Here is a 6,413-nt window from a genome sequence, read left to right on the forward strand (position 1 = left end):
ACAGGGTGTTTCACCTAAGACTTTCTGCAATTTTTAAAAATAAGCTATTTGAATTAGATGCCCGCTTTTTCTGGCATAGCATTGTCAGTGGTGTAGTACATAATTCAACTAAGACGTGCTAACTAGTAGGCTTGTTAACCAATATTTAATAGTTAACTTTTAAACTATTACCGTTGGGCGCCTTAAAGGGACACTGAGGAGAAATTGAAGTTGGCTTGTATCGACAGAATACCAGCTCCTGATTACAAAAACGCCACTCATACTGACAACAAAGCTCTTGTAACGTAGAAAAGAGCAAGAACCAAAATACAGGTATCGCCGCCACAGGCCAAACTCGCAAGTACAAGCGTGATGAGATCATAGAACAAAACAGTGTTGCTAGAACGAATGGTTCTAGCAACACCAGAAACCGAGAAGCCATGCATCACTGAGGCGCAGCCAATGCATGCGCAAATCTCCTTGACGTCGCCAGATGGCGCCACGTGCCCGGCTGCTACGCGCGCTCCTGAAGCATCGGGACAAATCAGCGCCTGTTTTCCGGCGGTAGGCGGGCTCCCGGTATTCCGCTAGCGGTAACAAGGTACATGGTATGCTAAAGGTGTCTATTTGCGAGAACTTCGTTGACGACTTCGAGAACGAGATCCATCGTAACGCCGGCAAAACGCCAGTGCAAACGTAATCGAAGCGACTGTAGCGACGGCCGCAATAGCCGATAGATGCCTTCAACGTGCGGCCGGCGGTAGCTTTCTTTTCGGCTGCTGCTAGGCCGCACTGCTGGCAGCAGAAATCACGGAGTCTGCGTTACGTCATGTGCACGTCATGTTTCACGTCTCTTAGTCCTCTGTCGTCATAGACGAATCCCAAGTTTGAATCAGAGCGGCGGGAAAAACTTTTTCAACTTCGAATCCAAATTTCTTAGAAATAAATGCATCTTTTGCTGCCGGCCAAGTGGCAACAAAGCCATGACATGCCGAACTATCGGATTTTGCTATAAAAAATATATTAATAGTGCTCTCCTCAGTGTCCCTTTATTATTGAGAGGCATGCAACGCCACCGTAAGTAATCTCCATATCCGTTTTTAGAATTTCGAGAACGCGATTATCCTCGGCGCTGTGGCCCAACAAATTTCGCCTACATCGCGCCAAAATACATGCGGTTTGAGAAGCTTGCAGGCAAAGCAACCTCTCCAGTGAACCTAACTCGTCGAAATAGCCAAAATTTGTTGGGCCACAGCGCCGAGGATAATCGCGTTCTCGAAATTCTAAAAACGGATATGGACATTACTTACGGTGGGCTACATGCCTATCAATAATTAAGGAGCCAAACGGTAATAGTTTAAAAGTTAACTATTCAATATTGGTTAACACGCCTTCTAGTTAGCATGGCTTAGCTGCATTATGATGTACTACACCACTGACAATGCTATGCCAGAAAAAGCGCGCATCTAATTCAAATAGCTTATTTTTAAAAATTGCAGAAAGTCATAGGTGAAACACCCTGTATAGTGCGGCGAAGGGTGAGTGTCCCACTGACCCCCGAGGGCTTGGGCCGGGGGGGGGGGGGGGGGGGGGGAGCTCAGGTGCCCTTCCATTATCCCTCCTCTACAGTACGCTGATAGCGCTTATACTGAAACGCTTCGTCACTTTTCATCACTTTTTTTCCTGGCTTTAAGCACTCTTTTATCTGCTTGCATATATAGTGAAATGAATATCTAGCTAAAGCGTGTCTACGACTGAAACTTTATAGTCTCATGCACTGGCGTTGCAAAACTCGCAATTTTTAGAAACGGTGCAACGCCATCATGGCGGGAGCCTCGGAAGTTTAACTAGTAATAGTCAGCACTACTGCTTGCAACTTCGCCGGGTACAAACGAATAGAATATAACGCATTTGAGTGTCTTGAGACGACTGTAACCGCGACGAGCGCAGTTGCTGTGCAGATACTACAGAGCATGGCTTCCTATGCATGGGGATTCACGTCAATTTAACCAAGGATTATGAAACAACGGTGCACGGGAGCTGAATGAAACCAAAGCATATTGCTTCCCGCCGCTATGGGGCGCCCTGCACACTGTTTTTAATTGAGCTCAATCGGTTATTTATCTAGGAATAGTTATGCAAAAAAAAATTTTATATGCGCGGTCAGGTCAAGCTCGTTTTGTCAAGTAGTAGAAGGGGTTCAGAAAAAAACTAAATTGTTCTACCAAGGTATCTGCTCCGTCGTTCGTTTTCTAGTATTTAAAGAAAACAGAAAATATCAAAAAGCCATGTTACTGATCTAGCGCTAGCGTACTATGGAGCTAAAAAACGCGGTTTAAGTGAACGAGCATTCGCGCTCAGCGATTCCATCTGAGCCCCCAACGCCGAGGTCAGGATGGTCTTCAAAGTGCATCAGCACTTCCTACCGAACGTTAGAAGCGCGGTTTGTGATCAGCGATAAGCGAAAGGAAAGCCATCGACAGCCAATTCAGACAGAACCTTTGTCGAGACATCGTAGAGAACAAAAGACAGAAGAGGAAAAGAAATCAGAGAAGTTGGGCATTACGAAGTAGCCTTCGTTCTCTTTATTTGTATCATTGTGTAGCATATCGAATGAGCTGCCCGGCCGCTCACATGGGAACGGTCAACGCGCGCGTTTCTTTCTTTCAAAATGCGTTTCGGAGCGCTGCTGTATGGTAGCTTATGAGCGCAGTAACATGGTATTTTTGCAATCTCGCGACGTTTATTTTAATTCAGGAAACAAAAAGAGACCACAAAGGAGTTGGAGGGTGACCACTTTTACTGGAAACACGCATAGTCACGCTTTTCAAAGCGCCAGTGAGTCCTTCCCGGTCACGCAGTAAAACGAAGTGGAAGACGACGCAAATCAACGCCTCCAGGTCCTTCTACGTCTGCACCACTTTGCTTTGATGCGCTGCCATGCCGAACACACAGGCGCTCCGAAGAGCGTGGTCACACACTCCCGTGTTCACCCTAAGGGTCGACCCCACAGTAAATTGGTAGAAAAAAAAAATTGGTAGAAAGTTACGAAACGGCTGTTTCGTAACTACTGTTACAACATAAAGGAACGCACTTAGCTTAACACTGAATATCGAAAATTCTGATAGTTGACCTTAGTTTTTGGGAAATGAAACGGAATATAGAAATACTCTGGGCGCTACATGAAGGAAAACATTGTGTCATTGGTTTCACCCAAATCTGGTTTCCCGATATTTTTTCTTCATTTCTGATTCCAGGTACTTGAGACGTCCTGCATATATGCACCCCTAAAATTACGCAACAGCGCTGCATGCCCAGTGATCTTTTTTCGGGTCAAAAATTTCTCACCAAAATGTCGCGCAACTACGCGACCTGTTGCGCTCGAATCTGCGTGAAATGCAGTAGAGAATTGCAATTGGCAACATGAGTCAGTCGAACCTTGAAGCAAAAAATGCAAGTACGTTTGGGGCAGCGGATCAGCTCAGTATCACATTTTCGTTGGTAGATGAAGAGCGATGTTATCGCATTTTCACCAGTAATGAGCGGTTAAGTTTCTCATTGATTTTTTTTTTCATTTAAATTTGTGCGATTGCATGCATGGAAACACGCGTTCACCGTACTGAAAGGGTAGGAAAACGGTGTATTTCTTCACGCTATTCTCTGTATTAAGGCATAGGAAATAGTTTCTGATAAATCATATGTGAACTCCTCGTGTTCTGCTTACTCAACTTTTTCTTGTTTGTCTCAGTCCTGACCTTTATTCACTGAGGAATAATAAAGAGGAGAACTACACAATGAGTGCTCGGTAAGAGAGCGCAAAACACCTCTTCTACTAAATGGCCGAATTGTTGTGTGGTATGAGAACTTCTCTCTCCGGAAACAATCTATCTGTAATTACAAGAAATCTGTGATTGATCGGAACAAAACTGCCTCAGAGAGGGCTCATTGAGTGCATGTGACCAACTCAAATTTTGCAATCACACAGGTAGGAAGCAGCCACATGTTGGCAGACAAAGAGGCAATCATATATTTATGGATTGCGATGCCACTTTTTGTTACATGTATTCTAACCTATTGTTGGGCGCGGTATTTCTATACGGCGGTCTTTCTACACGCCATCGCCAAAATTAAAGATATGCCGACAGCCAGCGGCACCTTCTGTTCTGTATATCTTGTCTTTTTGGTTAATTCATCGGGTGCATTTAAGAGAACTGTTTGAGGTCGTTCTTGTTTTATGTATACGTTTTACAAGTTTAAGAACCAAATAATAATAAATCCAGTGTTCTTTAAGCGAATTATAGGGGCCAATAATTTCGTTCCTGTCAATGCTGCGTTCGTCGCATCACGAAAATATAAAACTAAGCTCTCAGAACACGGGACTTTCCTGTTGTTCAAACCTCTCTCTTTGAAGCTAGAAGCACGCAGGTCTGGTCACGGTTAGTCTGTAACGATTAGAAACAATCTGAAAGAGTAAAATTACAACAAGGCTAAAACTACGAGCATAGTCATCTTAACTTATATGCCATGATGAAATCGCCTTCAGTCTTAGACCGAACTGCTTTCCCATCCGAGAAACGCGACCACACAGTCCCGCAATGTAATTTCACTGAAATCCACACAGCTCCTAATGCTGTTTTCTCCTCTTTCGTGAATGCTGTTTGATTTTTGTGGTCTACAGCAGATTTATCCAAGCATTACTTTCATTTTGACCTGCAGATAAAAGCATTTTCTTACCACAGCAATGATAGGTTCGTGTGAAAAGTTTATAATTTTCACCGGGTGTCCATTTTATTGTATCACCGGGTACCCACCGGTGATACAATGTGTACAAGCTTCCCCTGGTCTGGCGCTCGGCTTATTCAGGGTAACACCATCTCCCGGGCTAGTTGGTTGCGATCCATATGTATCAGCAGCGCGAACACAACACAGGAAGAAGAACGAGAAGATAGTACAAATAGTTCGCGCTGCTGATACATATGGATACATATTATTCAGGGTGAAATGCCTCGGAAATGAACCTTTGACCTTACCTCTAGTGCACGAAAGTACCGCGAGCCATGACGCTCCTTGGCCGGAGATGCCCTTGCGCCGTAAAAATTAACTATCATTACCAAAACTAGACATGTGCTAGGGGGGCCATGAATCCGTAGCTCATACCACGTTAATGCATGCAACCTTATGCATAATATGTTCTTCTCGTGCCTATGAATATGCAAATGCGCGTGTTCACTTTTTCCCTTCTGCTCGAAGACGAGCGCGCCAACTAGCGCTTAGCGCGAAATTAGTCCCTAGTACGGGGTCCACCACCAATGTTGCGTACACCGACGAAATGCTGATGCATGCAGAACCCCAGAGTCGACGCGCTATGTCTGAATCATACATTTATGAGTGTATGAAAGACTAGACAGAAATAGACTTAGTTGTGTTAGTAGTCATGCTGGAAGGAAATAATGGGTGCATCAATCATTGACTCAGCTAATGTTTACTAAGAATTGAAGCCGATGCAATGTGGTTCATCATCAGAATGTTAACAAGACAGAGCACACTATCACTTTTTGACAGAACACGAAATAATGCTCGTGAATTCTTGATGGAATGTTGGTAAAATTTTTCAGCTCTCTGCGTGGAGGAGGAGAGCGCTGTATGAAATATTGCCAATAAGCAGCGGGGTTTGAAAATATTTTTTCATGAAACAATACTTAACTGACTGTTTCTTGCACGCAGACAAGTACCTGCATCGCTTCAGATTGGAATCCCGGGTACCAGATGAAAAACGCCCAGCATTTCGAAACGCCTTGTTGTCTTCTCTGGTTGAGCGACAGACCTCAACTGCAAGCGGAGTCGGTTTCTCATGCTACTTCTACGTCGCTCACATCCGGAAGCCTGCAGAAACATCGAGTTCAGACATGAGACGGTGAAACAGTTCGGCGTAAAGAACATATCGATCATAAGCAACTGCTTCTGAAGCGAGACAGGAATGCAAGAACAGCGATTTCTATACACGCTTGATTGTTATAGCCCGTAACCTGCTTGCACCGAGCGCATTTCGTTACCTTAAAGTTGGCACTCATTCGTAAATAAAGCTCCTGCCAGACTAAAAACCTTCGGACGCCGTTATTCTGCGAAACATTTATTACTCGCTTACGTTCCCCACTGAAGCTGGATTTTTTTTATATTACACTACAATGTTGTTACAATGAACGAATGCGTATTTAGGCCACACTCGTCTACTGAACTGAGTTCTTCTGCGACAAAAAAAAAACTCATTCTCCCTAACATCGAGTAGAAAATGATCACATCGGGAATATTTGTGGACTTTTCAAAAGCCGCTGACAGAATAAACCATAGCGCCATTTCGTTTTGCATATGGTATCAGAAATAAAATGCTTCATATAGTGTCCACTTACTTCCGTAACCGCGTGCAGTGTGTCACT

General features: G+C 44.1%; 1 pseudogene; it reads left to right on the top strand.

Moving 5' to 3' along the window:
- The window catches only part of LOC149360196 (uncharacterized), a 53,179-nt pseudogene extending 47,282 nt beyond the window's left edge, over positions 1-5,897 (top strand).
- The last annotated feature ends 516 nt before the right edge of the window (positions 5,898-6,413 follow it).

This window comes from Amblyomma mixtum, chromosome 2 (genome assembly GCF_055824585.1).
Source record: "Amblyomma mixtum isolate Tamu chromosome 2, ASM5582458v1, whole genome shotgun sequence".
NCBI classification, from domain to species: domain Eukaryota; kingdom Metazoa; phylum Arthropoda; class Arachnida; order Ixodida; family Ixodidae; genus Amblyomma; species Amblyomma mixtum.